The sequence below is a fragment of the Haliaeetus albicilla genome, chromosome 14, assembly GCF_947461875.1.
Source record: "Haliaeetus albicilla chromosome 14, bHalAlb1.1, whole genome shotgun sequence".
NCBI classification, from domain to species: domain Eukaryota; kingdom Metazoa; phylum Chordata; class Aves; order Accipitriformes; family Accipitridae; genus Haliaeetus; species Haliaeetus albicilla.
In genome coordinates this window covers 14,515,554-14,537,666 of record NC_091496.1, presented here as the reverse complement: position 1 = coordinate 14,537,666, position 22,113 = coordinate 14,515,554, and the positions used below count along the sequence as shown (strand labels likewise).

The 22,113-nt window shown below is 42.0% G+C and overlaps 1 long non-coding RNA gene across 1 annotated transcript in view; it reads right to left on the bottom strand.

The window, feature by feature from the left end:
• Positions 1–2,988: 2,988 nt before the first annotated feature.
• The window catches only part of LOC138688953 (uncharacterized), a 45,155-nt gene continuing 26,030 nt past the window's right edge, over positions 2,989–22,113 (bottom strand). Inside the window, exons 3-5 of the long non-coding RNA XR_011327746.1 lie at positions 9,763–9,850; positions 9,540–9,627; positions 2,989–3,168 (exon numbers count right to left, since the gene is read on the bottom strand). This is a non-coding gene — a long non-coding RNA (uncharacterized lncRNA). The remainder of the gene's footprint in view (positions 3,169–9,539; positions 9,628–9,762; positions 9,851–22,113) is intronic.

Here is a 22,113-nt window from a genome sequence, read left to right as displayed (position 1 = left end):
GAAAAAAGACTGGAAAAAGAAGTTGCTTACCAGGTTTAATGCTGCCCACAGAAGTTGTGTTTAGGAGCACAGAGATCTGCTGAGCTGGCTTTCTGCATAGACTAATCCCGGAATCCAAGAAAAATTTAGCTGAGCAGAAAGTTTTCTCCCCACCCTTGGGTTTTTTTGCTATTGTCCAGAGGAGCAGAGCAGGGAAGATCACATAGAAATTTGCCTGCAGAGAGATTTCCTTAAAGTCTTTTTGTCAACTGCCTCTTTCTTGCTCTTTTAAGTGGACAGTGTATGATATTATTTGGCCCTCAAGCAGAGGTTTAAATGCTTCCTACAGGAATTCAGTGGATAGATCTTTTATCAGTGTGAAGTATGTCTTTGTTCCCTGAATGATAAGATGTTTAAATATTTCATCTTGCATGAGAAGGTTACTGAACCTCGTCTAGTTACTCCTTACTTGTGTTTTGTGCCATGTGACTGCTGGAACAAAATTGTTGCAGGTATTTTATTTTTAATACATAACTATACCAAAGCAAGGTAAACCCCTAAAACCTCCTCCTTTGTAAAAGTCCAAAAGAAGAAAAAATACCTGCTGCAACTGTTCAAAGATGTACTTAGACAAGTGACAAAAAAAAGAGATTGTTCTTAGTTCCTACATATCACATAGAAGTGAAACATGATAATATTTGCTAGTCAGAAGTAAATTCAAGTATATAGCAAGTATAGATTGAAAAGACCTTTTTTTTTCTAAGTGACTGTCCTGGTTTTGGCTGGGATAGAGTTAATTTTCTTCCTAGTAGTTGGTATAGTGTTGTGTTCTGGGTTCAGTATGAGAAGAATGTTGATAACACACTGAGGTTTTAGTTGTTGCTAAGTAGTAAGTAGACTAAAAGTCAAGGATTTTTCAGCTTCTCATGCCCAGCCAGCAAGAAGGCTGGAGGGACACGAGAAGCTGGGAGGGGACACAGTCAGGACAGCTGACCCAAACTGGCCAAAGGGGTATTCCAGACCATATGATGTCACGCCCAGTATATAAACTGGGGGGAGTTAGCTGGGAGGGGTGCAGATCGCTGCTCGGGAACTAACTGGGCGTAAGTTGGTGGGTGGTGAGCAACTGCATGGTGCATAATTTGTTTTGTATGTTCCAATTCTTTTATTATGATGATTGTAATTTATTATTATCATCATCTTTATTATTATTTTCTTCCTTTCTGTCCTATTAAACTGTTTTTATCTCAGCCCATGAGGTTTTGGGGTTTTTTTTTGGTTGTCTCCCCTGTCCCACTGGGTGGGGGGGAGTGAGTAAGCGAGCGGCTGCGTGGTGCTTAGTTGCTGGCTGGGGTTAAACCACGACAGTCACGCATTTCTTTCTGATGGGAAGGAAGAACAATGCCAGAATGACTGTGGACATTAGACTAGGTTCTCAGCGCCACTCAGGTAGAACTCCAGCATGTTCACAGTGACTCCCCTGAACTTTGAAACGTTTGATCAAACTCACCTGTAAGTTTTAAAAGACTCATTGATACAAAAGCAGGGAGCAGCTCGCGGCAGGGGAGATCAGTTCATTCTCTGCAGCCTTCTTAAATGTGCATCACTGGGTGAATTTTCCCTGCTTTTCCAGAACCCTCAGGCATGGGAAGTTGGAGTAACTCTGGTTCTCCGTGAGTGGCTGTCTAGATGCCTCCCTCGACAGTCTGCAAGCACTGTTTGTCTGTGAGGGTGGAGGTAAACTGTGAGATGAGCATGGGGTAGTTAGCACCTCACCAGGAGTTGTTATCCCTCCAGGGCCGGGGGGGAGAGGAGCTGCCATCACTACCGCTAGCAGAACTACCTCTCCTTGCTGAAGAACTTGCACGTTCAATCATTCTGCCTGCTTTTCACCATCTAAAAATGATACTATATCACTGAACAGGCTAATATTTGTTTAGTGTAATAATTACGAGTCTCAAATACTACTGCAAGCGTCCAACAGATGCATTTTTACAGGCTGGATCAGTCTCTAAATACTTCATCTTTCTGCACGGCAAATCTACACACAAGGGTTAGTATTTTAATTTTGCATTTTGAATGGGACCAATTCTTTTGAGTGGTTTCAATCATAACCGCTCTAAACCACCTGAGCATTTGACTCCTTACCTATTCTTGTCATATGCCTTAACACCAGAGACAACAATTAAATGAGTAGCATCTTCCTCCCATAGGTGCCATAAAATTTCATATCCGTCCTGACAAATAGGAAACAGAAGCTCTTTTTCTTTTACATATGCAAAATATCATCCCAAGGTAAAACTGAATAAAAACCTTGAGGGCACTAAAATATGAAAGATGAAGAGTAATGTCACTACATTAGATTTGTAGGACTAGCAGCATTAACTGCATTTTGCCAACAAAAGAAACAGTAATTCTCCATAAAGCCATTTTCCTAGGATCACTTCCAGAGATCAATTTTACAGAGGCTATGGTCTTTGAAAGTCCCACTCAGAGAATTATGCTTTATAATAATGTAGTGGTTAGATGTTCTTGAGGAAGACAAAGCATTAAGTCCAGATAAAAATTTCTTATGGGAGCTGGACCAACCTTCAACACACATCTGAAAAAAAAGAATTTACAGTTTCTTTGCTTTTAAAAAAATATTAATACTAACTATTTACACAATATTAGTTGATTTCTATATGTTATTTAATTTAGTACTACACAACATTTCATTTTACAAATTTAAGTCATAAATAATCTACGTCGCATATGAATGATGGAAAACATCTCTATAGATGTCATTTTGGGATGCACATGCAGAAGAAAATAAAGTGAGAGTATTTGGCAGTCATGCAACTGGTATGTGTAATGCTGGTACCCCAGCTAATGAAGGATATTAATTAATTAAAAATGGCTCACATAAAGATCGGAGCAGCAGTGAAAGGAGAAGACATGCTTTAACCTTGAAAGACCCCACATCCCAAATCTGTCTGACTAGCAAAGATGAGGCTACAAGAGGACTCGATCAATCCACACATATATTCATGAGCAAAACTTGGTAATAGATGTCTTACCATGAGACAAATGCAGGTGATGATTCACTGGCTAGAAACTGAAGTGAGATAAATTCCAGCTACAAATAGGCTCTTAAAAGCAGTGGCAGAATTTGAGAGTTGCTGTTGTGATTCCCACATGCAAGGAACCCTGAAGGTAATGAACAGAGGTCTTTCTACACAAATGTTCTCTCAAATGCAGTTCATTTAAGGAGATCTTCTGGCCTGAACTATGCAGGTCAGGCAACTCCCACCCTGTTTTATAATGGCTTGGGTTCACATACTCTTGCCCAAAGAATGCAGCCACCTTCAAACACATTTTAATTTTTAATGCACGCTTACATGGGGTTGAACATTTGGAATTATATTGTTACATTTATTTGTATTAAATAATCTTCAAGACCAGTGCATGGTTCTCCCTTGTATTCCTCGCTGGTAACGCCCTGCCTGCGGTAGTTCTCTCCTTGTTGTGGCACACGCTGCTGCAAGCACCCAAACCCAAACTTTCCAGTTAGTGAGCAAAACATCCCATTTTCTGAATTTCCAGACCTGCTCCCCTTCAGCAGGTGCCTGCAAGCCCTGCTCTCCCTGAATTGATTGCCTCTGAAGCAACCCACATGCTACAGATTTGCTGGATTCACCTCAACTTCAGAAACTCAGCAAGTTTACTTATGAAACAAGCTACATGGAAAAGCAAAGGTTAAATTCCTGATTACAAACCAAATTCTGGAAGGGAAACTACAAACAACAAAAGCAACTTCCAGTGTACTTGTCATTGTGAGATTTCTCTGGGGCACAGAAGCCAAGGAAACAAATCAGCAGTGCTCCTCTCCTTCATTGTTATCTTAAGGAATCAGCATCTCTCTTGCTTTTCTGTCCCCCCTGTGACAGTGAGAGTTGTCGGGTTGCCTCTTGAGTGCAAATGAAGTATCAAATAATTTCCTGGGGACTTCAGTTCCCCTTCCTCCTTATCTTCTAATTTAGGGGAACTTAACCGTGTCACAGCTTTGATTAGCTCTTCTTCTCTGTGAGAATGCAAACGTCATCAGGCTTGTCTGGGACCAGGATGCGCTCTCTCTGCAGAGCTGCTATGCAACATTGATTTCTTATCTGTGCTCTACCCTCCCAGGCAGTTGGATATGCAGTGGATATCTTTTTCTTCATTTTAAAAGGTCTTATAAATCACAGCTGATAAAAAAGTATTAATTGTGCAATGCCCTGGATAGGCTGGCAGTATGTGAAGCTTCACTGACTTTTTGCAAAAATAACACTTGACATATTCATTGTGGGGATAACCAATTTGCCATTCAGAACATCTTCTCCTTGCTGCTTTGCCCTTCTTAGGCACTGCTCACCACTTTTAGGGCATTATACCACCACAGATGCAAAGTATCTCCATGTAATATTAGAAAAGGCTTAGATACATACACTGAAGCTATATTCAGGGCTCAGTTCAGTTGCCCACACCTGGGTGTTGTGGACTATTTAACATTGCCTAGAGAATATAGTTTCACCTCCCACTGCCATCTCAGAAGGGTCTCCCAAGAGTCTCAACTAATGTTTGCCCCCATGTTTCTGATACCATAGGGTATCTTACAACCTATTTGTAGGAAAGCAAATAGAGACCCCTTAATGTTCATTGCTGCAGAAGAAACCAAAGCAGGTATCTCTTTTCAAAGATAGATGGAAATCTAGGTACCGTTCTAAAGAAACTCATTCCAGTGACTAACACCAATTCCCCAGAAACTTTATTGCTATAGACTTTTATTCTGAAGACATGTTATGAATACTTTTTGTGACTTCTATACCTGAGCAGAGAAGTGTTCAGCTTGTAAGAAAAAGTACTTTTCCTGTTCGATAGGTTTGCCAATTCAGTCAGGAGTCTGCTGGTCAATGTGTTCACTGGAACTACCACTGCAGAAGCAGCAGTGAGGATAAGTAGCAGTGTTACACCCTAGATCTGAGCTTAAACAGCAGTTGTTGCTGAAACTCCAGCTTATTTCTGTTTAATGTAGAGCTGTACACTTCTAAAACAGAAAAAAAAGTGACATTCTGATCCTGAACAATTATTTCCTCCTTCACCAGCATTACCATTGGAATAGCCCTGAGTCAGTTTTAAGGGCCAGGATTCATACACTTAACAATTTTACATCAAAACAATCAAAAGAAGTATTTAAAAACAAGGGCTTGATCTTGACAGCACTTCAACTGCTTTATGCCTTGAAGATAGTATAAAATTGCCATTAAGTCACTCTTGGTAGGAGAAATCTTTGGTAGAATACAGGCACTAAGTGCGCTTTTGTGTTATCCCCCCTCCTCTGGCACCATTTAGAGCACAGCTGAGAAACACCAATCCCCACAGTTTTGTTGAACTCATTGATTTAAGTAATAGTAGCTGTGGGGATCAATGGTGCCTGCTCTCATTTCAGGTAGTTTTTAGGCTACTCTGAGTTGTGCTAGGCAATGATACTAATACATCTGGAGGTAACCTTATCTAACATCTGCTTAAAGTTGTGCTGTCACTGCCCTCATCAGTAGCCAAGAACTGGAGCCAAGTCCTCAGTCTACAGAGCAAATGATGGTAAAGTCAGAAGCAGAGCAAATAATGAGGAATAATGCAATCTGCTTCCAGAGGACATGGATCATTAGGTCAATTAGACCAGCAGATGGTAAAGGAAATTCAGTGTAGAATTCTGTAAAATAATTAGTCAGTAATAACAGCCCAAGAAATAGGTGCTAAATGGAACAATCAAATAAGACTGGGAGCTTGTATGAAAACAATAATTGGAATTTTCATGCCAACTAATGCCTCAGAAAGAAAAATACACCTACTGTTGTACTGATAAAAGACAAACTACAAAAAGGCGATGCTTTTTCTGTATAAGACACTTGTCAAGCACTATTTCAAATACTGAGCACTACATCAGTCCCTGCCCACATCAATAGGTTATTATTACCTTGGAGCAGGTACAGGCTAGGTCAACAAAGATTGCACTAGCTCTGCAAAACAGGCTATAAAGAAAAGTTAAAGGAGCTGTGTTTCTTTTTATTAAAGAGTCTTCAAGGGGACACAGGGAAAGTTTTTTCAGGTTAGGAACTAGATCAATAAAGTCAATGTAGATAGTGTTTTTAAACCAGTATAGGGTTAAGACTATTTTTCAGTAGGAATGAAACAGGGAACACATTATTATAAAAGGGTAATGTACAAAATGAGTTATAGGAGAGGCTTGCTGGTATCTGAATTGTAATATCACCATATCCAAACAAAGTAGAATTAATTGTCTGGTCTTGTGAATGATAAAAAGTTTATGAAAAAACAACCAGGACTGGCCTTTTTCTCTTCTCAGAGTCTGCAGAAGTCCACCTGATAGTTAATGATTTTGTTAACTGATATTGCACTACTTACCCTGATGAATCTGAACTCCATAGGTTTGGAGCAGACCCCAGGGATCAGAGTTCCTGGGAGCCTGTTCCTGATTTGCCCAGACTGACCAACCTTGTAACACTGAACATGAAGCTGCTCAACATCTTTGGCTGCTGCCTTTGCTTTGCAAAGTGCTCCAAGATAACTAAATAAAAGGAACTAAAAGAATGTAATTGTTAATTATTTTTTGTGCTGGGTCTCTTACTAGTGAAAGAGAGAGCTACCTAATTTCTCTGTTAAATCCTTGAACACTCCCACGTACTTTTCGTAGGTGCTTGTTTCTGCCTATAATAAAGGAAACCATTCATATGTTGTATTCCGCCTGTCAGCATCTTTAATGAATATCACCTCAAAGTGGCTAAATCACACAAAAAGTTCATAGCTGATGACATTTTCCCAAGCCAGAGAGCAGCCCCTGTGACCTACTTCTTAATAAGGAAACACAACATTTCTCTCTTTTACAGTTTTTTCTTATTTTACCACTGGTTGAAATAGGACTGGCACGTAATGCTTACAGCACATCAGCACTCCGAGTGTGCATACTAGCACCTCCCCAGGTACTGCCACAGCCCAAGCACCTTTTGTATTTGCCTTTTCAGATTTGCATTCTGGAGCTTCAGATCTCCTGCTTCCTCTGTATCAGTGGAGATGGGATGCATTAATGAGTGATGGCTTATAGATCATTTCACTGTCAAGTTCCCAGTCTAAATCCTAGCTAGGGCTGAATATGGCATGCACAAGTATAGTCAGGAGTACAAAGGCTGTATGAGACCAACAGCCACTGAAGCTTTGGGACCAAGGTTAACAGAACTAGAAGCAGTGCTTGGTAGGATCTGGTCGAGAACCGGTCCCGGTTTGAACAGTATCAGTAAAAGAGAATCAGACGGCTAGAACAAATACATGGGGTGTACCTTGCACTTGTCTGATGCTCAGTAGGTGTATAAAAAAAGGGTGTCTTGTATGCTGGAAGGATAGAATAATGCTGCATCAGTGGAAATCTAGGAGGAGGATGTGCTTAATAAAGCAGGCCCTTTGCAGCTTCACAGCAATGACCCGAAGCATCCTGGAGCATGAATTCATGCCTGGCAGAGGTAGACAAGGATTGCAACTGAAGGCAGCTGTGAGCAAGGGATGATAAAAAGGGAGTTTCTTGCAAATTACTCTTCACTGATCATGATCTTGTCCTCATTTTGCAAAACCGGAATCCTGTTAAGGTGGCTGGATGCTTTGCAGTGCCACTTAGGCAAGATACTTTTCAAAATATTCTTAGTTGAGACAAGAGTCGGGCAATGATGAACAGGGCACAGCCAGGTTTCTCATCCTGTGGGCTGATTTGCTCCGGCTTTGCCTCGATCAAAAATATCATGAAGTAACTTATTCAAGAGGAGACAGGCTGACAGGCACAGGATTTAATTAAACTAACTTAAAGTCAGTTTTGAACTCCCAGCTCGCACCTACATGGCACAAAGGCACTGATTCAGGAAGGCAGAGAATCTGCCCAACAACAGTGGACATACTCACCCCAGTAATATTTCAGGGGAGTTCCCTCCCTTCTCCTCTTCTTTGTACTTATTTCTTACAATATTCATTCCTGGAAGCCAGGTTATTCAATAGGGAGCACGGAGCCAAAGTGAGGGCTACATGTGTGTATAATGCATGCGCATAAGTGGATCTTCAAGGTTGTTTCTTCTGTTGTCTGTCTGTTCTGTTGCGGGTTAATGTAGAATAGGCTTTCCCACTTTGTTCTTTAAGTAGTTTCCACCATCCTTGACTCCTTTTGGAATGAACTTTGAAGTTATGGAAAATAATTTAATAAAAGCAGTATTACCAAAAATTAAATGGAGAACTTGAGGTCTGTTCAGAGGAAAATCCTTTCCATTTCTGCAGCATTTTTAATATTATCTGCACGCTTTCACTTGTGTTATTTGCAGCAGGCTTATCGCTGAAGACTGGGGAGGTTTAGGTAAAGAAACAACCCACATAAAGAAATAAATCACTTTACACACACTTCTTAAAAAAAATGGTGAAATCTTGTGGTAGCAGAGTTTGAATTTCTCCTGTTCAGTTTTTGCCTCTGTTGTGAGTTTCATGACAGTGAGATTTCATCCCTTAAGACTTTTATGCGATTTTGCTTTGCATAAGCATATTTCATTTTATATTATGTGAACCAAATTCAGGCTTGGTGAGCTATGTGCCGTTCCTTTTGAAGTCAGTGGGCTATTAACTCTCACAGAAATGAGTAGTAAAACTAGATTTTTGTCTTTATCTCTTAGAATGGGATCACTGCATTGAAGAAAATAAATAATGAAGTCCAGACACAAATAATAATGAAGTCATGTAAGCAGTTCAAATTCATTGATTTATTCCTTGGACATTAAAGGAGTCTGAACTCTGATTTTGGTGGTTCAGGTTTTCACAGCGTTTTGCATCAGTCTCATTACTGAAGCTTTGTGCACTTGCAGCAGAATTTGCATCTTAAAGGTTCTGAACAGAAATGCAGATAGCACTTTTTCCAGCGACTTGCAAGAATGGTCTTATGATCCCCAGAAGTCAATTATTTATTTACCTTTATACAGAGGATTTAATAGGAAAAATATCCTTTAGTAATAAACCATGTCCTGTATTTCATGTGGATTTAGGAAAGCTAATAATTAAAAGAAAAATGCATTTAATATTGTTACAGACTGTAAACTTCAGAAATGACTCTTCTGAAGAACTCCTATCACTGCTGCAGTCATGCTCCAGGTTAGAAAGGCTCCTTAAAACCAGTTGTAGTTCCCAGAAGTGAGCAGCCACCCAGCACAGCCACAGCGTGCTCTTCTGCAGCCTCCAGCAGCCACCTGGGCAGCTCCCAGAAGGGTGCAGACAAAAGGTGAGCCCACGGATCCTTACTGGGATGTTCACCCAGCAGCCCAAGGACATCTACTTACATGTCCTCTCCTCTGCTCCTCCGTCTGAAGTACTCAGTGCCCCACAAAGAAAAGGGAATGAGGTGGGGGGAGGAAGAGAGGGCTTCTTCACCTCCCAAGTACCCAGATCCTCAAATCCACATGCATGGTCCCACACCTTTTGGGTATGGTGGGATGATCGCACCGTACCTTTTCCACATTGAACAGTCTGCAGTGCCAATGGATTGATGTCCCCTTCATAATTTCTAAAACTCTGCAGCACTCCCAAAATGTTTTACTGGAGAAAGTTGAAAGAAATATAGAATTAATAGAAATAGTATTTCTAATAATATTTAACATAATTAAATAATACAAGCAATCATTCCTATTCATATTGAATACAACCCAAACCTTTTAATTCACCTGAAGTTACTAAAATTCCTCTTTGTCCCAGAGCTCATAATTTTTCTGCCTCGAAGCCCAGTTTGGCTTTGGTGTGTTACAGCCTCTCTAAAGCCGGACTGGGAGGGAATAAAAGATGAAGTCATCTTCCAATCAGCCATGCATCATAATTACTTTTAGTACTGCCATCTTCTGTAATTAATACAAACTGCAAATGAAGTTGTGCACAATTCCTGCTGTGAGAGAGGAGAGCAACACTGATGTAATGCCTCCTGGAAGGATTACATTATGAGGAACCCATGTGGAAAGATGTCATAAATAATTTATTTTTCAAGAATAAAATGCTGTAAGAGTCAGAGTAAAAATTTGTGTAGCTTTGGCTATTAACTATCTTCATACTCTCCTGCACTCTAATATAACTGCCCTTTGAAATGCTTTTTTACATGTTTTGAGATCATCACTGTAAATGCAGAGTTTCCTTGGCTTGAGACATATAGAGCAGGGGGGTTAGATGTGCAGGGTGTGCCATTGCCATTGTTCTGCTTCCTGAGGAAAAGGAAAGAGCAGTACCCTTAGGCACTTTTTCTCTAACAATATCAAGCTGTCTGTTGTGATTCACTGAGGAATAATTGCTCTGGGACGTTTCAAAACTAGTTTTTAAGTGAAGGATGCAAAATTACTTCTTACTGGAGATGCAATGAATCTAGCTGACACTTTAATATGTTTATTAAAAGGCATGTGAGGCAGGTGAAGCAGTAATAAAAATCCATGCAGAGAAAGATCATGCATATCTGTGGGATGCTATCCAGTTAAAAGCATCTCTGAAAAATAAGTGAAGATTCATTGGTTTCTCCAAAGTTTTATTTCTGATTTATTACTGAGACATTTTTGAAAATTACTATCTTTGATAAAGTGACACAAGCTGAAGGGAAATATATACAAGCCAATTTTATTTCTAACTTTAATCTCCATATGTCTGGAAAAGTGCTTGAAGAAACATTTTGATCTCTCTGCCTTTCAGCGAAGTGTAATCTGTTTTAGGTTTGAGGAGTTTTGACCTAGTGCTGGTGCCTTCTCCACACCCTTTTCCTCAAACAAATGAATTACTTTCCCCTGTGGCTAGAAAACAGTAAAAAGAGCAGAGGTGCAATTTATTTTTATAAGGCATCGTGCATACAAAACCTTAGGAAGCACAATAATTGCAGCAAGGGAAAACGTTGTAAAATGTAGCAGTATAAAATCAGAGGAGATATGGGGCCATAAACTAGGGAATGTTTTGGTAGGAGTAAGGCACAGCATGGGGCACAGCCTGCAAGGCTGTAAGCAAAATAAACTGGAGCACTTCGGAGCTGTAATTTTCAAAGAGATGATGTGTTAATAAGGGAGGTGTAGAACAGCCTGCAAAACGATCACATTTGTAGCTGGTGTGACAGCAGCAGTGAACCCTGTAATGGGAAAGAAGGTCCAAGGTTACAGCTCAGGCTGGTCTGAGGTCTAAGGAGAGCCACAGCCTGGAGGTCAGTGGGACTAACTGTAACAATGCGCACAGATACCACCCATTGGCCCCACTAAGGGACTTTGGGATGATTAAGGTGTTTTTGTAGCTGATAGCAAGCCAAGAGTGGTCCTTCAAGAGAGGAATATAGACCTGAAACTATACTGTTAGGGCTTGCAATAGTCCAGGTGGAAGGTGAAAGCATGTGCAGATGCGCAACTGGGAACTGGCAGAAGTGGTTTATTAGGAGGCAGATTAATGGGGAATTGTGCAAAATGCAGCAACTAGGAGGGTAAAGACCAGTTTCCAGGTGAGGATGACTTCAGAATGGTAGGCTTTCCTTAAGATGTGGGAAGAGATGATGCAGAAAGGTGATGACAAGGGTGTGACTGTGGGGATTTCTCTTGCCAAATGTTCCGTTCCTTACTGGGTGCTGAACTCAGGGAAATTAACCTGTCCCAGCTCACAGTGAGCTTAGTGTGGGAGAGGAAACAGACTTGTCTGAAGAAGATTTCAAATTGGCTAGTGTCGGCAAGTGGTAATGGGAAGTGGAGGTGATAATAGATACTATGATAAGCAATCTGTCCAGGTGAAAGGAGATGAGAAAAAGACATTAAGACACAGACTAAATTTTCTGATCTACTGCAGCCATTTTGTACCATGCTAATGCAAATGAAATGGAGAATTAAACTCCATTGTATGAAGCAGTCACTTTCAGAGAAGACCAAAATTTCCTGAGGGACAAAAGCATATCTGAGTATGGCACTAGAGTTGTCAGTATGGAAATCAGAGTAAGAGGAAATCAACCATATTCCTGTATAAATGATGAAAAACGGTGCACTTCTATCTGGAGCATTACATAGTGCCAGGAAGGCCCATTAGCTGGTGGAAATGCCCTTTGAGTAGCCTGAGAAAAGTCTCACAGTGAAGTTCTCATACCCAGAATAGCATGTGTCAGGGTGCGCTGCTACATCAGGAAGCTGGAAGGACATAAGAAGACTTCCCCTGTCGTCCTGCAGGTGCAGGATAATTTAGTTAGGATGCAGTGGTAACCTGAACTCACTAGCATGGTGGCTTGTTTGGAGAGTGTGTTTTCACAGATCACCTCTTGGTGCTCTTCTGTGTTTGAAAGCAGTTGATAATAGGTAAAGGCAGGTGAACTGGTCCCTCATCCCTTGATACAGCAGAGACAGGGCACACAGGCAAACTGCAGTGTGATCCACTAAGTGTCAACATGCTTCTGCAGATAAAGTTCACGTTGCAGCTGGAATCCCTCTATCAGCCGATAGTACCTGCTCCCACAGCAGAAGACCTCCCAGTGCCAGAAATCTTTGGTAGCATTCATTGAGCTTAACCACCCAGTTAAGCTTTTTCATCCTTTGTTAGCTGAAGCATTTTGCTCACCTTTGGCAATTCTATTCCATCTTTTGTTTTGGACAAGACTGCAAGCAGCCAAACCAAAAACCTATTCCAACATTGAAACAAGTGACTATAAGCTATATTCGAGCTGCAGCTGGCAGGCTTATGTACTACATACTGCAGCTATAACTGCAGCAAGGAGCTCCCTCTGAGCTGCCAATACTTTATGAAGTTGGTACCCACTACAAAATGGGGAGATCTGGTGTTGCGTTCCGCTTCTGTGAACCCTGATTTTTATTCTGCATGTACATGGCACTTTGTACACAATGTGCTCATTTTCTAGAGAGTCAGGTGTCACAGCAATTTCAAACTCAGATTTTCTTCTGAATTAAGGAGACCTATGTGCTCTACCTTATGTGAGTGAAAGCTGGCGGGAATTCAAAGATACAGTCGCTCATCCCTGGGGATTCCCTGTAAATGCTTGTCTTGGTGAGCTGGGCTGCTACAGCCGTTATCCAGGGAAGCAGTACTCCAGATGGATCACCTCTGCGGACGTCAGGGGTACAATTGGATTAGGTAAGCTGTCTGCACACCTGCTCATTTCGCTAACAGGCTCCTGGCATTAAATGATCCAGACGTGTCCTAAAATGTTTTTCCTCACCATTAGACTCAGGTGCCAGCTTGTATTTCCAGGTGGAGAGGGCAGTGTGACCTGCAGCCCCCAGTGCAGAAGTCAGCGGAGGAGCAGAGAACAGGGAGGATGTGGGGACAGGCAGCCAGGGCTATGTCATCTGGCACAATCCCTGACATTCAAAAGAAACATGTATAGACTCTAGGTCAAGAATGGCATCCAAAATATTCAACATCCCTTTTCACAAAGTGGATGAACAACCTTCCTGTAAACAATTAACTGAAGGATGTTTTACTGATGACAAACAGGCCAATACTTCTTCTTGTTCTTCTCTTGTGTAGCTTTTCCCTTTCTTCCATAGTGTTTCTAAAAATGCTTAGGTTACGGAAATTCTACAGCTCCCCTTTAATAGGAACTACATCTCTAACACAGATGGTACCCCTGTTTTCTGGATTGCTTTTTTCCCCCCAAAACACTTCTGCCCCCCCACTTCCCTTTTTTGTGTTAGACTTTCTGCAAACTTTATTGCTCGCTCTCTCTCAGGGGCATATCTTTCTTCCTCCAGAAGGAAGATATATGAGGGTCTCATCTTTTGTTCCACCAAACACTCTCTTTACCCACTTATACTACTCTCTTTTTCTCTTCCTGACCTCCATTTCTCTGTTAGTTCTTCCTTCAACACCTGACTTCAACTCTCTTCCAAACTAGCAGATGGACTCCTGTTTTTAATTCCTTAGTGTCTTATTTATTCTCCTTCAGTCTCTTTACTTTGTTCCCATCTCCCCTCATTATCCAGTAAGAGGAGGTCTGGAAACATGGGGAAGACCATTATGTCCTTTTTAAAATGCAAAATACTGCCCATATATTCATTTGAAGAGAGCCACCGCAGTGTATGAGATAATCATGGTGCTGGGAGCAAAGAGATACTAAAAAAGTCATTAACTACCTTGATAATTCTCTAATATTATTTAAAAAATTGGATGTTAAAAGTTGGAAGACAATGTGCAGATTTACTCTGAGTATACACGGACTAATCCACTTACTTACATCCAGAAAGAGTGTATCTATCTGGCATTTCTAGAAAGACACGGATGGACATTAACTGTGTTCAGCAGGAATTTTTGGATCAAACAGGCAGACAGCAGAGGTGTTGGTATCTTCTCAGAACTACCTCTCTGACCAGTAAGAAGCCCATACAGATCTGGGAGAGGACTTCCTCCAGAATGACATTAGCAGAGTGATCGAGCCAGAACAGGGAGAGGTCACAACCAAAAGATGTTTGCACACGGGCAAAAGCATGCAGAAAGTTAGTGGAAAAGGGCGAAGGTGGAATCTGCAAGGAAGTGCACGTGATGCTTGAACTGGGATGAGGTTTCAGGAATGGTGGGGAGGAGATGGAAGATGAGTCTACAGTTTATCACGTGTCCTACTGAAATTATCACATATGTTTATGGTATTTGTTCTGGACCATAAATATGAAATCAGTCAGACTGGGCTGCCACTAACACTATGGTAAATACATACAGTTTTGAAACCAAATATAAAATTAGAAGAAATTTTACACTGAAAGGAATGCTAATGGCCATATGAGACAGCAAGTTTTGTCTTCAATAGGGTTACTTGATGGTTTCATGCCTGTGAGTTGGAGAAACAGCCCAGGTAATGCAGCTGAAGTTCTGGGTGAGACTGAGAGTCTTCCACCATTGGACACTTGAAGTCTGGACTCAGCCAACTTGGAAGTAAATTCAGATGCTCTGAAACCAAGTGCCTGCTAGAGCTCCCCCGTGGGATGTCATCACATCGCAGATACAGAAAGTAGATATCACCATTTGTGACGCTGTATTGGGAATGTGATGGTGCTAGAAGAGGACTGTCTTATCTTTCTTTTTTTATAAGCTGGGCCCAAATCAGTGTGACTGCCACTGTTGGATCTCCTGCCAAGCTCTCTGTGGCCAAGGTTATGTCTCAGAGCCTAGGCTCAAAGTAATGCTGCTTGTTCAGGCAGATCTGAAGTCACCTGCCCCACTCGGGAAACAGGGAGGGCTCAGCCATCCCATGCACACAAGGGCTCTGCTGGTTTTGGTTGCATGCAAGCACTTGCAGCAAAGCAACTTGCACCCACCTCACCGGCCCCAGTGCTGGGGCATTTGAGTGCTTACAGTTTCAAAAACACAAACAGCTAATGACAGTCTTTCTGTTTCCTGCTTTCAAGTCTGTAGGTGAAACAGCTTGACACATTTGCAAAGACTTCGAGGGAAAGCCAAGGCAGACTAAATACGTGTTACCAGTGGTCTTAAAAGGAAAAAAAATTGTTATTTTTACCAACTTGAATGTTTCTCGCTTCTCCCAAGAAGTACTGTATCATTGACGTCAATTGTAGTCTTTTTTTTTCAAACTTTCACCATGTCCCTGTCAAGAACCTTCTAAAAATGCCTGACTTTTGATCTTACCCGTGGGAAGTAACAGGATTAGAACCAGCTCTTTTACTGTCTCCCTACAGCTAATTGAGTGAAAAAATACTTCAGCATAAGCAAAACTGATCAACTATTCAAGTACTACACTTCAAGATCAAACATGAATATAGGTTATCGTGAGAGAGCGCTCTGAGGTTTATATGAATATGCCCCATAGTGGATGTCAAAATATTTTATAAACCAAACTTGAGTAGTGCATCCGCAGCTGCACTGCCCCCAAACGCCCTCATCTTCTGATTCAGCCTCTCATGATTCTCTCCAGCCTCCTAGCTGCATTAGGCAGAGCATCACCAGTAGGTCGAGGAGGTGATCCTTCTCCTCTGCTCAGTGCTGGTGAGACACAGCTGGAGTGCTGGGTCCAATTCTGGCCTCACCAGTACAAGAGTGACATGGACATAGAGGAGACAGTCCAGTGAAGGGCCACAAAGATGGTGAAGGAACTGGAGCATCTCTCCTATGAGGAAAGGCTGAGAAAGCTGGGACTGTTCAGCCTCAAGAAGGTTAAGGAGGATCTCATCAATGTGTATAAATACTGATGGGCAGAGCAAAGAAGATGGAGCCAGGGTCTTCTCAGTGGTGCCCAGTGACAGGACAAGAGGCAATAGGCACAGGAAATTACATATCAATATTGGAAAAAACCCCAACATTTCATACTGTGAAGGTGACCAAGCACTTGCACACATTGCCCAGAGAGGTTGTGGGGTCTCCCTCCTTGGAGATACTCAAAACCTGACTGGACACAGCCCTGAACAACCTGTTCTAGGCTATCCTGCTTTGAACAGGATCTTGAAGTAGATGACCTTCAGAGGTCCTTGCCAACCTCAACTATTCGGTGATTTGGTGACTCTAAGATTCTGCAGCTCACAGATTTTTTTGCATTTTTCATAGCCTTAGTTAGAAAAAGAAAAGTGTTAAGTAAATAGCAGCAGAATACTGCAAATGCTTGGCAAAGGACAAAACTGTGTTTTTAGAGGCATAGAGCCGTGAGCTCTACACATACAACCAACACAGTAAACTTCTTGGTAGATATGTGCTAGACATCTTCACAGAGGGTGGAAGCCATTAAAACAGCATTAAGTGGCACAGCTGGACATTTATTCATGTTTTAGAGTAGTGTTTCTCAGCCTATTAAATGAAAGACCATCAAAACTGAAAAGAACCCACAGACCATTCTGTACAGTGTTGCCATAATTGTATTAATTTGCAATCAGTTAAAAGCTCATTGCATTTTGAATGCCAAACCATTGCTTTTCTTCTACACCATTCTGTTTGCTTCCTTGCGTATACACCAATTTTGTTGCAGGGGGATGGTTTTGTAAGTAAGTCCACCTTGTGTTTTTACAAACAGATAAAGAAAAGTACACTATGCTGCAAAGCAAGTTGGTTTTGGGCTGATGGTTTCAATGACTCCTGCAGTCAGGGAGGGACATCTGCCTACTGCATGGGAGCTCAGCACATCCTGAGCTCTACTTCAGAGTGACAAATGAAAGAGTCAAGACTCAGATTTTCACTCATGATCTGAAGTCACTAGTCAAAACTCCAAATTCAAGAAATAGGCCTTGAAAGCCATGAGATTTTTAAAAGAAGATTGTTTGTTTGTTTTTTTTAATTATTATTTTGCCACACATACTCTATGTGAAGCAACCAGCTTCTCCCACTCTCCTGAAATTATTCAGAAAGGTAATCTGACCTTTTGCTGCTGCAGAAATTCCTGTCATTACACACACTTGCCACATCTTTCACTTTGATGTCAAATTCCTGTTTTCACCAGAAATCTGCCAGTTTACTGGCAGCCTACCAGTATTCAGGTACCTGGCATTCCAGGCAACAAACCACCTGGAAATCCTGGGTGAGTCAGCACTGCGTATGGAAGCCATCTTCAAGGTATCCTCAAGCCATCCTCAAGCCATCCTCCTGGCTATGAGCGCTGAACACCTTCCTTAACATCTCTCATTGCCAGCTCCTCTCACAGAAAGCAAGTATTTGAGGCACAAATGGGACTTCTTGCAAGATCCACAGTCAATGCTTGTCAGAGGGTCAGTAATTATTGTTTTACAGCTAAACTGGCTCCAGCTCCCACTAAAATCCATGGCATGCAAAAGGAATTGCAAGAATTGTTTTGTTGTTCTTAAAATGTAATAAATAAGTCCTTGGCTGTTATTCTTCTGGAGCTGTGCACTATCCACACCATTCAACAAGTTCTGCATAGCAATTTAATATATGCATAGTATATTTCTATATGTGCATAATACATTTTTATTTCTTCCTGTATATGTGAAGAATCAAAAAACAAAGTAGCACTTAAGACATCTCTATATTAGCCCCTACCAGCCAATTCCATATGTCTCATCATTTATGTTTTATTTTGTGCAACAGACTGTGCCATCTAGTTGCCTCTGTTTTTTGCGGGCTATTGATACCACAGGTACTGTCACTGCTGTGATGGATGTGACCTATCTGTAGGCAAAGTGCGGGCATTGATTTGTGTGCAGATGAATACGCTGTGCGGGGGGTGGTTGTTGACAGTGTGTCTGTACACAGTGGAGAGACCTTCCTGTGACAGCTTTCTGTGTGCATGGCATATACAGTAGTGCAGATCCCACCCAGAGAAAACTGCTAGGCAGACCTGGTTGCAGCCTTCCACCCCATGGTTAGCGGGGCAGTACTTCTTCCTCTTTTTCCCTCTTTGCCTCTTCAATGACCCACATTTGAGGTGAAACCAACTAACCAATTACATCAAGGTCCCGTATCCCCAACATACAAAAATCTAAATACAGGGTCAAGTCTATATGCACACACAAAACCCAAGCTCTCCTACCCTTTCTGGACACACTCCTACTCAGGCTTCCCATCTCTCCTATGTAGAGATGTAGGTTTTGATGTAGGTTTTGCTCGCCAAACTCTTCCACATCAGCTTTGGGCTGACCTAGCCAATCCCTAATTAATCTCTGGCAGCCAAAGATACACCTGTGCCCTGCAAGGACAACCTCTCCACAGTGAGGCTTTCGTTGAGATGCACTTGCATTGTTGGTGTTTGCTAAGGACTATCAGAGCTAGTGCACTCCAACATCCCATAGTAAGTCCTTTTAGCAACTATCCCCCTTGGTTTGCATGGCACTGCAGAGCGATGTTCTTCTGTTGAAAGCCTTAGTGGGTTCTGCAACAGGGGCAAATGCTTAATCGTTCAACTGTGATGGGCTTAGGAGAGGCTAATTCCCACGGGCTGGGCTGTCTGGTTTCCTCTGATCACTGTCTGGCCTTCGCGTGTATTTGGGTTAGTGGTTAACCACATATCCCCACAGTGTTATCTGGGACTCATCACCTAACAAAAGTCCAAGCTTCCTGACCATCCTTAAAACACTAAACTGTGAGTTCCCATTCTAGCCCAGGGCTGAAGAAAGCCAGCTGGCTTCACTAGCAGAAATATTTTTATGTGAGGAAGGAAATGGCCTAAGCTCAGATCTTGACCCTCTAGGTAGCATGTATGTTACCAATATTTGAATGCCTGAAGCTGTTTTCCCCTCCATGCTTCAAAGATCTCTTAGCAGGTCTTACGCTCTTGCATCTTTCTCTATTCCCTAATGCCAAGCTGCTACACTGTAAGACAAGCTCACATTTCTGAGAAACCTTTTAGCACTGTAATCAATGTTGCATGTTCAAGATATCCCTGGAGCTGTTAAGACCAGATTTTTGGTCAATATTAAGAAGTTTGAAAAATTGTATAATTATGGACTTAGCTAAGAAGAGAGATTACCATACCCAGGCATAACAGCAAGGCAATGCATCAACACAGCAAGAAAGGTCTGTGCTGGCCAGCCCAGAACATGGCACTGGTTAGCCTTGAGTTCCTGCTGGTAGGCAGAACATCTCAAGACCAACTCAACATAGTTAACCCCATCAGAGGCCTTCAAGAGCATCAGAAAACCCTGCTTATCCATAACGCTGTCTACATAAACAAGCATACTGGGTTGGAAATTGAAACTGTCAGCTGCTCATGGAGAGACTCTCTCAAAAGATCTTTTCACCACTACCTTTGATGGTGTTGCCTTCAGAAAGACCCCAGAAAACATTTCCTGGAAACCTGAAGAAGTGTATTTGAATTTTACTGATCCAGGAAACCACGTTTATTTCCTGGAATGCTGTTGCATGTAATGGCCAGAATTTGCTGTTGTCACTGACTTTTCCTTGTTGTTCTTTGCTTTAGGGATATTCAGCTGGATTCATGTAGTTGTCCAGACTGTAGGCATCTTCATCTCAGCAAATGACCCTGCAGTCCCTTTACAATAGAGACCTAGTTGATAAAGTCAGTATCATGATTCATTTCATCCTAAAGCAGAAGCTTACTTCTTATCAGATTAATTATCCCCCTACATTAATTAATTGCCACTGACTACACTGACTAGACCGCCATTGGCTTTAGTGGGACCATAGACAATTGGCCTGTATGTGGACACATACGAATCCCATTGAGATTTCCCTATTTTCATCATAGGCTTTTACTGGCCACACTGTCAAAGCTGACAGGAGACAACCTCTATTTCACCTGCTTGCAATGCACACTGTCTGTCTTTCCTTGACTTTCAGACCATCTTCCCTCCACAGCAGTTTGGCCTTCTGCCTGCAGGACTGGGCTGTCTTGGACTTGGTGAAGGTAGACCTCATTGTCTTGTCCATTGTGGTAGGACAAGACAAGGTCCCCTGCAGTTTTTGAACAATATCCTCTTTCTGTTGTTTTTCTCAGCTCCAGCTGACCTTCGTGCTTCCTTTTCATTTTTCATCCTCCAGCCTCGAGCCTACTGCAGCTCCTGAAGTAATTTCTAACCCAGCTGCATCTCTTAGTGTGCACAGGTGTCAATGCCCATATGCATATCTGTTTTCCTTAACGCAAATTCCATCTGTGTTTTATTGCATATATTTTGCCATGTTGATGTTAAGCATGAGGTCTGACAGTCCAGCTTCAGTGGGGCCATAACTGCAGCTGAGAAACACACATGTGGTGCAGCAGCCATTTCTCATTGTATACCTTGTGTTGCTCCTCTCCTGAGGCTAAGGGGACCATGAGGGAGATTTCAGCCCATACCGTTGGTTCCCAGTCAATGATCTATGGGCAGCAAGGCAATCCAAAGCCATCTGTAGCTCCCCCGGAGTCATGTCTCATTTGCTGTGTTTACAACCAAGAATTCTGTAAGGATTCGGGCTATCTGGATTTTTGAGGGTTAACACAGCAGCCCATGTTACACTGTTTGGGTACTATTACTTTACATGTATGGTGTTGGCAAATGTAAACCCATATATTCGGCTATAATGTAGAACAATAAGGAATTGGGCAGAGAGATATTTTTCTCTCCTGGTCCTTTCATACCCATTTCTACTAACCCATCTTCCTCTGCTTTCCAGCAGTCATTCTTTGTCTTCTGACCATATTTGATCACTCTTTTTTCAATGCAGTTTCCCGTTTGATTTCCTTTTACAGAAACATGTGTACCCTGACATTGTAGATAACTACCGCAATCCCAGCTGTCTGAGCACTGATTTTTCTGTCTCTGAACTTGTGAACCATATTAAAAATTCAGGATTTATTGCAGTTGTTTCAAGAATTCCTGACAGACAGATGAGCATGATTTCAGAGGAAATAACTCCTCTGTAGTCAGCCTGTCCTGTATTCCCCTTGGCACTCTCTGGGCTTGAGAATATTAAAAGTGAAAGAAAAATGGCTCACAGTTAAAGCGGATTAATGAGACTGCATGTCTTTTTGGCATGCATGGAAACCACATGCAATTGAATACCAGTACCTTCTCAGTAGCAATAAGTAAATCTATTTTGAGTTTATTCCTCTTGGAGGAACTATGTGAATTCCTTCCATCACATCACAGAGAGCTTCCTAAACCCATAAACGTCTTTCACTACTTATGACCTGCTTTGATGGTACTGGTAGACAGCTTTGCTATTACTTTGGATTGCCTCTGAAGAGTGTGGCAGAGGGTCATATGCCCATATGAAAGGGTGAACTCTGTGTGTGACTTGTATTGGGTTGCAGACAGCTCCTCAGCCAGGAAAGGTGACTGGCACTTCACTAAATGACTGTCACTTAGGTGTCCTTCAGCAGGTAAGGGAGGACCGTTCTCTCTCCCCTATTGGCCTGCTCCTATGGGACACCACTTCCCCCTGGTCTCATAAAGAGGATCAAGAGTGCATCTCAGGGTGGAAGCAGCAGCATCCCATTCCCAAGCTTGCGTTCCCCTCTTGGCAGGTGATCAGTGGGAAGGTAGGAGAGCTCAAGTCCAACCAGAGCACTGAAAAAGCTCACCTAAGTGCCCAGGAGATGTGGTCAGGAGATCTCGGATACTGATTTCAGGTCTTGGGCTGGTTCTTTGATAGAAGCACCTGCAAGAGCTTTGAGCACATGAGTACCTTATCTACAGC